At 29.9% G+C, this 11,762-nt stretch overlaps 1 protein-coding gene across 9 annotated transcripts in view; it reads left to right on the top strand.

Moving 5' to 3' along the window:
- Window positions 1-11,762, top strand: part of LOC122710612 (potassium voltage-gated channel protein Shaker) — a 185,277-nt gene that overhangs the window by 93,491 nt on the left and 80,024 nt on the right. The gene's annotated exons all lie outside the window — the stretch shown is intronic.

The raw sequence follows: 11,762 nt of genomic DNA, 5'->3' as shown, positions 1-11,762 counted from the left end.
TCTCTCTCTCTCTCTCTCTCTCTCTCTCTCTCTCTCTCTCTCTCTCTCTCTCCCCCTCCCCCTCCCCGCAATGGATCTCTATATTTCCCCTCGATTGCCGCGTGTCCTTTACGATCCTCATTTCCACCAATCATGTGTGCATTATGCGCTTGGTCGCTGTATCTGATGCGATCCCTGTATCGAGGTAATTATGCGTGGATTGCTTTGGCAGGTTTACGTATGAGGGTTGGTTCAGGGTAGGGCGCTTCATAGGGATTAATGGAAAAGGGAGGATTGTAATAGTAGTTTAGTTTTTCGAATGTAGGAGAGTTGTTTTTTTTGCGATGTTAAGATTTGGCAGCGGTTCTCAATCTGGGTGGATTACGAAGTTTCTTTTATGGAATGATATCATCTGGGTTTGAGAGAGAGAGAGAGAGGGAGAGAGGTGGTTTTTTGTTTTTTTTAAATAAATGGAAGGATTTTGATTGTGAGAATAGGATTTTCGTGAGAAAAGGATGTAAGTTTTTTTTTTGTATTTCTTCGAATGTTACGAAGTGTTTTTTAAAGGATGAAATTGGGGAGAAGAAAGAAAGAGGAGTTAAAAATTCATTGTTGAGGATAGAATGCAGTGATTCTTAAATTTTTTAAAATAAAAATGGAACATGAAAATCACCGAGGCAGTGGTTCTCGATTTGTGGGTCATAAAGTGTCTTTTAAGGGGATGAAACTCGTAAAATTTAGCCTCAGGACTAACCTTCGGTTAGAATTAAAAATTCACCGTTGAAAAGAATAGAATGCAAAAATTTTTAAACTTTTTGAAAAAATAAGACGATATCGAATGTTAAAAATCCGTCGAGATAACAGTGATTTTCAATTCATGCGTTTTCTTTTTTCGGAATCGTTGAACGTAAAATCGATCCTTAAATTTCTTGAAATAAAAGAACAATTTTATGGAACATCAAAAATTACTGGTTCTCAATCTACGGGTCACCAAGTATTTTTTAGAGGAAGAAACGAGGGAAAAGTTTTAAAAGGGAAGTTGGATCCACATACAAACACACACATATGCACTGTGTTCCTAAACTTTTTGAATTACGAACAAATTTTAGTTGTAAGAAAAATTTACGAAACTTTTACAAGTAAAAGTAATAAAAAAAAAAAAAGGTGTAGATAGATATATTTTTTCCTTAAAAACGATGAAGAATCTCTCTCTTTAATCTCGAAATATCGATATTCTTCGATATTTAATCCTTTATTCAGAAATCAAAATTTGTCTTCAATTCTAAAAATTGAGATACGTATTCGTCTCAGTGCGATAATTGTCAATTTCTGTTAAATGTTTTTAAACAAATCCAGCCCGAATTTTTCATGAATAAAATTACTTATCCACATATCTAAAAATATTACATTACGTCGATAAATCAATAAAGAAAAAAATTTATAAAAAGCGATGAAAATAACGATCATCNTTTAATCCTTTATTCAGAAATCAAAATTTGTCTTCAATTCTAAAAATTGAGATACGTATTCGTCTCAGTGCGATAATTGTCAATTTCTGTTAAATGTTTTTAAACAAATCTAGCCCGAATTTTTCATGAATAAAATTACTTATCCACATATCTAAAAATATTACGTTACGTCGATAAATCAATAAAGAAAAAAATTTATAAAAAGCGATGAAAATAACGATCATCGATTATGAGGAGAAGAATTGAAAGAATGAAAATAAAGTTTCGACAACGGTCTCTGATTCGCCTTGCTTTCTGATAATCACGATTCGACGAATGTTACGTCCTTGATGGAACGTTGTTTGACGAGATACAATGTGAGTTTATTCTTAGACTCGGTTCCCAGATCTTGCAACATTCGTTCGAGAGAATATCTCGTAACAGATGAAACACTCTGCCGATTAGATTCACGATTATCTACGCTCCTGGAAAGAGTCCTGGATAGAAACGAAGATCTCGTATAAAATTATCGTGAAAATTTCTCCCTGAGATAAGAGATTCACTCGTGATAGCAAGGAAATATATATATATATATACACATATATATTATATATTCGTATTATATATTACTTCTTTCATATTTTCCTATAATTTTTTATTTATTTCCATTAATAATAATTCCATTTTAAATATTTCGTTTCACTTTCATTCTTACTACTTGATTTTTAAATGAAGGAACGAGCGAGTAATTAATTATTAAAAAAAATAACTTGAATTAATTTCAAACATTTCAAAGAACAATTTGTAACAAGAACGAAATTACTAATTGAACTCGTGCATAATTTCAATTAAAAATTAACAAAATCCCTTTGAGCGAGTGGAAAAATTAATCTCAGAACGAAGCAAGAATTATTCAAAAGAATTAGAGAGATTTCGATTCTAATTTTTTTTTTTTTTTTTTTTTTTTTCGAGAAAAGTTTCTTAAATGAGATATCGTAAGGGCGTATTTTGAAAGCAATATATCCCAATCAGGCGTGTTCAATTCAGGATAGCCAATAATAGAGATGCTCTCCGCAGATATTACGAATGTATGAGCGGAGGCCAGTTGCCCGAGAGGCAATAGGAAACGCCGAATGCATTGGCAAAAGTCAATTCGCGGGATAACGCATGATTATCGACAAATGTAATTTGCGAGACGCGGCCAATAATAGATTTCCAATTCTCTCTCTCTCTCTCTCTCTCTCTGGGTGGAAGGTTTCCATTATACGTGGGGGCTATTCCAACGTTAATTCGAGGAACAAATGGCGGAAAGAGATCGCGCGGATATCTAGTAGAAAGTTCGTGTCGTGATGATGGATTATTTTCTCCTAGGTTTTTCTCTCCTTTGAAAACTTTGAGAGCTTGGAAAATATCGAGGAATTTTTATCGGTTTTCTGCCATTATTCTTTGAATATTATCCTTATCCATTCGTGGAAATCCATTCTTGGATACAATAATCGATGAGAATAATCATTCGAGTGATGTTACACTGGATGCAAACAATCACTGTTGTGTACTTGGATCGAATTAATTCGAATAATTATTGGGTCCAGGGTAATTCAAATGATAACGTGGTAATTAAATAATCATTGGATGCGAGTGATACACATTGGATCCAATTAATTTGAATAATTATTGGATGCTCAAGTAATTATAATGATAATCAAATGATCGATGGATTCGAGTAATTGAATCCAAATAAAATTCAAAAAATTTAATACTGATTATGTAAGAAACGTAATAATCATATTATTATCAATGGATTTCAATGATATGGCTTTGGATCCAAGCAATGTAATACTAATATAATTGAATCTTATTCTGGATATGTACTTCCATTTTTATTAATTAGTTATTGTTACATTCAATGTACATTCAATGCACATATTCTTTTCTTATAATTACTACTTTTTCCTTATAATTACAAGAGAAATTGATGTTGAATATATTACATCAGAAAAGATACATGTTCAAGTTGAGAAATTAAAAAGTCAATGTACATATACATTGCTGTAACGAGAATTTATGAATAAGTAAATTCATATAGAGATTTGTTTAATTCTGATGATTTTTTTGTTAAATAAATTCACATTCAGAAATCCATTAACTTTCAGGAGACATTTTTCCTAAAATATATATATATAATAATACATCAATATACAAATTTGGAAACAGCCTTACAGATAAAAATTGGCCAATGCTTAACTTATATTAAAATTTCATACTATTGTTAGAATATATACTAGAAAATTATTTCAATAGGTAATATTTAATTCTTTTCTTCAAAAATTTCTCGAATAAATTTCTCATACGTTGCTCTACTAAAAAAGTATATAAGAAACCAATTCTAACAACGAGGGACAGGTCGAGAAACGGTGGGCCAATAAAGAATCGGGTTCCCCCCAAAGGGGGGAGGGGGAGGGTTTTTTAACAAGTTGCACCTCGATATCTCGACTCGTTTAATCTCTTGTTGCTCCGAATGTGGATCTTGCGGGCGTTCTCGTGGCGAAAGGAGGAAAGCACTTGGTAAGATCAATCAGTAAGAGTACCCACCGGTACGCCTCCCATTGTCTTCTTTGACACGAGGTCCCCTTGATAGTGGCGCTTTGTCAAGATGAGTTTAATACCTCAGTTTCCTCTCCACCTTCTCTGGTGTATAGAAACAGCATAGCAGCGTCGCTGTTAAACTTTTTCACTCCCTCGAGAATTGGATTCCTGGATCCTTCCATTCATCAATCAAGTTTTTTGAAAAATTAACCAGTTAAAAATCAAAGTAATTGTTTATTATAAAATAAACTTGAATATTCGAGGGAATTAACTTTATTCGTTGGTTCAATCATCAAATTTTCTCCTCCTAAATCTATGTCTTCCATTTTGTTTCGACTTCGTATTTTGCTCGAATGAATTGTATTTTTATAAATTTTTGCAAAAGAAGATACGTCTTCTGAATACTCTTACGACGATTTAAACGGATTTTTCTTTTCTTATAATTACAGGGGAAATTGATGTCGAATATGTTACATTAGAAAAGATACACGTTCAAGTTGAGAAATTAAAAAGTTTTGAATTGGAATTTGTCCAATTTGGCAGAAATAAATATGGATTATTTTTCCTTTATCATCTCGTATATAGGATAATTTATTTTAAAAATGTCTATCTTTCTATTAATTCGTACAATTGAAAGTTTTTTTCATACCCTCCAAGAAATTAGATTCGAGAAAGATTACATGTTCAGATGTTAAATTCTGATTAATATTCGTCTTCTTTATAATAAAAAAGAGAATTTTCCATTCTCTCTAAAAATTTAATCCTGTCATTTCCATATTTCCATTATCTCGTTTATCTCGTTAGCCTATCTTTTTCAATCGTAATTTGATTTACATTAATACAAATTTCGAGTTTTTCATAAATTGTTTATAAATGTAAGATGCTTGATTAAAATTATAATGGATAAGCAAAGGTATAATTAGACAAGTGAAAAGTTTGTTCAAAAATAATTCACATTTGATTTTCCAAATAAAACGAGAAGAAAACGAGATAATTTTTTGACACTTTTTGTTATTATATTTTAAACTCTATGGGTCCAAATTTTCTTGAATGAAGATCGATGGTGACAAAGATGAATGAATAATTAAATAATATATATATATATATTTGTATTATATTTGTGTGAAAATATTGAATATTATATTTGTAATATCTATAAAATCCATTCTTCAAATTTCAATCGATTTCAGATATTATGACTAAGTTTTCGAATAATCCCGACAGTTTGCACAATTGAAGCCATTAATAAAATCGTTGAATACAGGGAGGAAAATAGAACGTCTAAATCAGAACGAATTGTTTTGGAAGGGATATGTTTCATAAGCCAAGATCGGACATTACGTCTGAGATAAAATTTTAATAAATTGTGCAATTGATAAAAATTTCCATTTCCTGCATTATTCCATTTTAAATAATATTGGTTTATTCATTAATAACGTTACTTGGATAATAATTTATTTGTCCAAAAATTTTTAAATACTTCTTATCTTCTATTTCAATCTGGAACGAAACTTTATTTTTTTTCCCATGCACCAAATTTTATAATTTATATTTACAAATATCCAGCATATTACAAATTCCCAATAAATAATATCTCTTACTTTATTCCATGCATATTTGTTACTCCTTTTTTTTTTTTTTTTTTTTTTTTTTTTTAATTATCTTCATTTCGAATAACAAATGAATCCAAAGGGAATGAGAATTTTCGTGACACAAATATATTTTGAGATACAAATATAAACGATAATCGTGCATTTAACGATTATTATTATAGCATGGCGAGAAGAATTGGAATTGGATCTTTCGTCGAATTGGCCGAATTATTCGGCAAAGAATCGAATTTTCGTATTGAAACTTCCAAATAATTTGAAATAGGGCGGCCAGGCTGCGGATGCGTCGTTGGCTTAGCTCCACGTCGCGTTGCGGATTATATGTATTTCGGTGGCCCACATACACCGATATTTATTGGCTTGTCTTAACTTTCCTGTCTTGGAATTTCGCGGGATCGCGAATGGTAAGAAAACTCGATCGATCCGGTTTCCAACTTTCACCGAGAAGGGAGGGGGGGGAGAGGGGAGGGAGGAGGGAGGGACTTTATTGGAAAACTCGCCCTCTTTGTCGCCGATCCCCAAGTTTCCCAACTTCCTCTTCGATTCTCTCCTCTGTCCAACAATTAATCCATTTCCACTTTTCTCTCTTCTTTTTTTTCTTTTTTTTTTTTTTTTTTGTCACAAGTTGAACACGATTTCTCTTTTTCGAAATTCGAAAAGGATGAAGAGGTGGTGGTCGATGGGAATTGGTCTTTCGACGTTTATATTTTTTTTTTTTTTTTTTTTTCTTTTCGCTTAATATCTGAAATTAAGTCTGGAAAATGGATGTATTACGAGCGAGGGGTTTGTAAATTTGTGGATGTTTGTAGCTTGAATAGAAATTCGCATTAGTTTTCAAATATTCGGTAATCTGATTCGTTTTTCATCATTTAATGAAACATAGTCGCAATGGTGTAAAGATATAAATATTAAGTTTATTAGAATAATTGTAAAGACTTTATTTTTATTTGTTAATAAAGGATTTTGTTATCATGTTCTATATTTCATTTTCGTAGTTTAAAATTTTTATAATTGTATGAAATAAATATATTTTGATTTAATTAATTCAATAGATAATGATATGAATATTTATTTATTGTGTAGATATTGTAAAAAATAAATCACGATCAATATTTTTGTATATAAATTTTTTTCATTGTTGTAATTACAAATAATTTATTATAGATTTTGGATTGTTTTGTACAATAATATACATCCGGATTTTATCTTTCTTTTACATAAGAAAAATGGCATTTTTAATTGTATATTTAATTATTTACTATTTTTCTTTTTTTTTTTTTACTTTTCTTTTTAAATTAAAGAGAGTTTCAAATTTGAAAAATTCGTCAAAAAGGAAGACTTGTCGAATCAATAATTATTAATTATCGAGCGAAAGTATATCTCTTTTTATTATTATTGTTATTTTTATTATTATTATTTATATTATTATATATGTTATTTTTATTTTATATATGTTATTATTATTTTTATTATTATATATGTTATTTTTATTATTATTGTTATTTTTATAATTAGTATCTTTTTTAATATTTTTTCTAAATTTCTTTTATTTTTTTTTTTTACAAATCCTCAGAATTCAGAAAGAAAGACAAATGATTTGAACAGTCTTCGAGGTTTAAATTTCTCCGTTTTGATCTGCGGATCCAAATTGGATATTTCCACTTTTCATTGCTAAACAGATATTACTAAAATTATCGCATTTTTCTGCTAAAAGTCTCGTTTGACTCGTCGTTTTTGCACGAGGGAGCAATAAAATTAAAATAATTAATAAACTCCCGGATAATTAGCTTAAAAAACATATTTAAGCAAGGAGTAATTAAAATAGGAAGTTTACGTAGTCTCTCCCTTGCCCTCCTTGTAGCGTTATTTCGAGAGATCTAAAATAAATGAAAAATAGAAGATACGAAGTTGAAATCCTGTTGCATTTTGATATAATTGATGTAATTGTAAACAAGTTATTAATTAATCATAATTAAAGAAATATACATTCGAAATCGTAGAAACATTGAAGAGAATTATCACAAATTCAATTATATAATTAATTATAATAAAATATCTCATAACAGTTTTCATATAATTGTTAAAATTTAAAGATATATATATATACATTCATCGATATATTATTATACGAAACACTCACGAAGAATCAGGTTTTTAAAAATCGAGAAAACGTATACAAAACATCCAGATCTATAAAAATCTTGGTTGGTCGTTTCAAAAATTATCCTCCACGACTATATCTAATGCATCCCATAGATCTCTAAACTTCACCAAACCTAAATAATATAGCGCCTCAGGGCAGTGGAGGATTAAAACGTGATTAAAACAGGAAGTGTCACCTCTCTTTTTGTGTCTTCCTTATAAAGATCTTTCGCCTCGAAAGCGAGAGAGGCGAGGAGATGTTGAATCCTATCGTGATAATTGTATCGTATGTGGAACAATGCCTTCTTTTCACCTTCCTTCCTTCATCGAAACGAATCATCGGATACAACCAATCAGAAATGCCAAATTCATGCATCCATGCGTTGATTTCTGTAACGTTGATTAATTTATTCCCAGTTAACGCGTAATTTATCCCAAGTAGAACATCTGTTTCAGAAACAGAACTGTGAATTAGTTTGCTTCGGTTTACCAGAGATTCGATTGATCGCTGCGGTGCACGCGATGCGAGTTTGACGTTTTGAAATTGGACGGTTGAAACAAACGCTTTTTCTTTTAATTTTATTTTTTGAATTTATTAAGTGATTTTAAATTTAAATTTAAAGTATGTTGATATATTCGTTCTAGGGATCAAAATAGATACGATATTTGGTAAAAATGTTGATTTCTTAAGTCATAAATTGTGATTGAAATTCGATGAAATGAGATATGTATAGAATGAGAGTCTGTCATACTATCGTGCTGCCATCTAGCTCTGTTTTCGCTTGCTAAACCGAATCAATTGATTGAAATAAATAAATCTCACTTGTTCAATTTTTATATTTGTTTTGTGTAGTTGTAAAATTTCGTGTGCTTCGTAAGTGAAAGCAATTTTAATAATTATAAAAATAGATATAAATATTGATCGAGTTTAATTAGTTTTTTAAAATTCATATTTTATCACGAAAAATGATAAAATTGATCTTACATTTTGAAATTTGTTTTAGAAAAATTATTTTAATTTATTATTTAATAAGCAATGTGTCCTATGTTTATTAATAAAATTTGAAGCAAGTTAATATTTGGAAAAGTAAAAGTATCGAGCAATTTATTTGAGAAAATTATTTTAATCGAAATCGAATAATTTATCCCGTGAAATGACGAATCGTTTAATTGCAAATAAATTAATTTACTTTCTGCATGAAATATTTCACCGTATCAATACTCCTATTATTCAAGGATAGATTATCTCTCAAACAACATCAAAAATTTTAACTTTAAAATTATTTGAAAAGTTCGTATAAAACGTTATTAACGCCATCTACTGACAAAAGCGAGAAAATATATTAGCCAATTTAATAAAACTTTTCAAAAAAAAGTGATCTCTCTTTGTCACAAACATGTAACAAAACATGAAACGTTTGTCAGGAATAATTGAGAAGGTAGTATTGTTTAAACTAAACCGCACTTTGTACGTTTAAATTCTGAGTATTTTGTGAGAATAATAGTTCGCGACACTATGGAAAAAAAGAAAAGATTCCAAGAACTCTCACGAGTCAGAGACCATATTATCTTAATAATACGAAGACGATGAGACGATGTCGCTTTTAATCCTGATTTTTTATTCAACGCTTCTTTTCACGTGAAAGGGAATTCTTACTCACGTTCTACGATCATATCGACTATAACTTTTCCACGTTTTCTTAATTATTATAGTTGCACGTGCTTTTATAATTGGCCAAAACTGACGTTTGTTTGCCACATATATTGCCAAGGTTGATATTTTCAGGATAAACTAATGAATTAAACTAAATTGAATTAAGATATTTTATTTTTTTTTTTTACTTTTATACCACATTTGATTTCACATAAACTATTATTGGTAATAGAAAAAACATTTAGAGATTGAATTAACGCTTTCATGCTCGATATATTTTTTCTGCGTAAAATAGGAGTCAAATTTTGGTACATCACGCTATTGCAAAGAAAAAAAGAAGAATTTTTTCTAAACTCTCTAAAAAATTCAATTTTAAAAAAAATATTCTACAAAAAAATTTTCTACAATTAATAATTAACAAAAGAAAATTTTTTCTACAATCGAATTCAAAAATTCGATTTTGAAGGAATTTAAATAATCGGGCGTTAAATTTTTTCGCCATTATTAATGATTGATAAAAAAAAAGAAAAAAGGTTCTTTTCAAGATCTTTGAAAAATTTCTCCGTTATCAATAAAGATCATAAATTCTTCCCACGATCGTTAAAAATTTAATCCTAACGTCAAGAAAAATTATAATGCGCGTGTGACAAATCGAATTGAAGTAGTACAGACTTACAGAAGGCGCGACAGCCGTGGCGCAAGTAGTAAGGTCCGCGTCCACGTCTCCGACCTCGATAGAGAAAGAAGACGGGATGGACGGAAGTGGCCGACCTGAATTTCAAACGAAACTTTGCCAATTTGTAGCAGGGGCGTGGAAGGTAACGATAAACTCTTTGATTCGGCTGTTTCTCTCCTCGCCCCCTTCTTCCCGCGAAACATTTCGAACCTTCGATTATCGAGAAGTTTTCGCTATACTTCAGGGTCTACGCAAAATTGGTAGGATCACGGATAGATCGAAGAGTCGAAGAATTATGGTTTATCAAAGTTGAGAAAGAAGTCTGGAAGCGATCGGATCTTGTTAAAGATTTTTAGTCTCGTGAAAGTTTTGAAGTAAACTATCGAAGTTTATCCAGTATCGTCCATTAGTTCTCTCGGTTTCGGAAGATATTCGTTTCATTCGTGAAAACAGTTCTTCTTTCTTGCACTTCTTGTCACGTGTGTATATCTGTATCGCGAGATTTTCACGTCGAGTTACTTCTACTTATCTTGGCTCTTAACTTGTTTTGTTACATCTCGATCTTATCTTCTTTGTTCGAAGATTAATCGAAAATTATATACGATAATTCAGGATAAATTTTTATACGAAAATTATGTATGGTTATGTTTGGTTATTATTATTGAAAAGTAATAAAAAAAGTTATTAATTAAATTAATATTGTATAATATTTTTTTGTTTAAAAGAATAGTTGGAATAATAAGTGAGAAAAAGTGAGATATTTGTATAAATTATTAAATTTAAGAAATATTGTTGTAAGAAATATTTAATTTATAATTAAAAACTTTCTAATAGATTCTTCGACTCCTGATCGATATTTAATTAGTTTCTATATTTTTATATAAAAAAACAATAATATTTTTTATCGAATAATTTATATTGTTACTTTTATCAATTATTTGCTTTTCGACATAAATCATAAATTTTAATGAAATATAAGATTTTGAAAATTAGGAAAAAAAAAATATTTGTATTATAGAATGGAACGAGAATATTAAAATTTCTTTCTAATTTCTTTTTGAGAAAAGATAGTTTTTGTAAAATTATTCAAATATCTTTAAAGTTTTAACTATAATTTGTCATTCTTCTTAAACATTCTTAAACGTATTTTTTAATTTTTATTTTAACAGTATCATTTTGAAAACAAAAAATATTTAAATTATTTTAAGTAAAAAATTCGTCGATCTAACAATCATATTTTAATTAATATACGATTTTCCATCGTATCAAAAATCTACAACCAAACATACGATACTTTTATTTAACGAATTAAATTGCTGAATATGAATTTAAAACATTTAACACGTAACTTTATACGATAAAATTCCTCTCGAAAGGTAAAGAAGAAAAAAAAAAAAAAAGAAAAAGAGAGGGAAAGAAAGTGAAATGCTTGCAACAACACCATCCATATTAACACACAATAATACTCCGCGCGAGTAGTACAACCCCGTCCATAGTCCGCCTCTTCTCCAAGATGACTACTGACCTTGTACGTTATGGTGCTAGGGCGCGGCGTTTTCCCACTAAAGTGCTGGATCAGCTGATGTAGCTGAGTGTAGTGGAAAACGAACGGCCCAAACGAGAGAGAGAGAGAGAGAGAGAGAGAGAGAGAGAGAGAGAGAGAGAGA

The sequence above is a fragment of the Apis laboriosa genome, unplaced genomic scaffold (genome assembly GCF_014066325.1).
Source record: "Apis laboriosa isolate Shangri-la unplaced genomic scaffold, ASM1406632v1 scaffold14_cov150, whole genome shotgun sequence".
Lineage (NCBI taxonomy): Eukaryota > Metazoa > Arthropoda > Insecta > Hymenoptera > Apidae > Apis > Apis laboriosa.
This window is presented reverse-complemented; position numbering and strand designations above follow the sequence as displayed.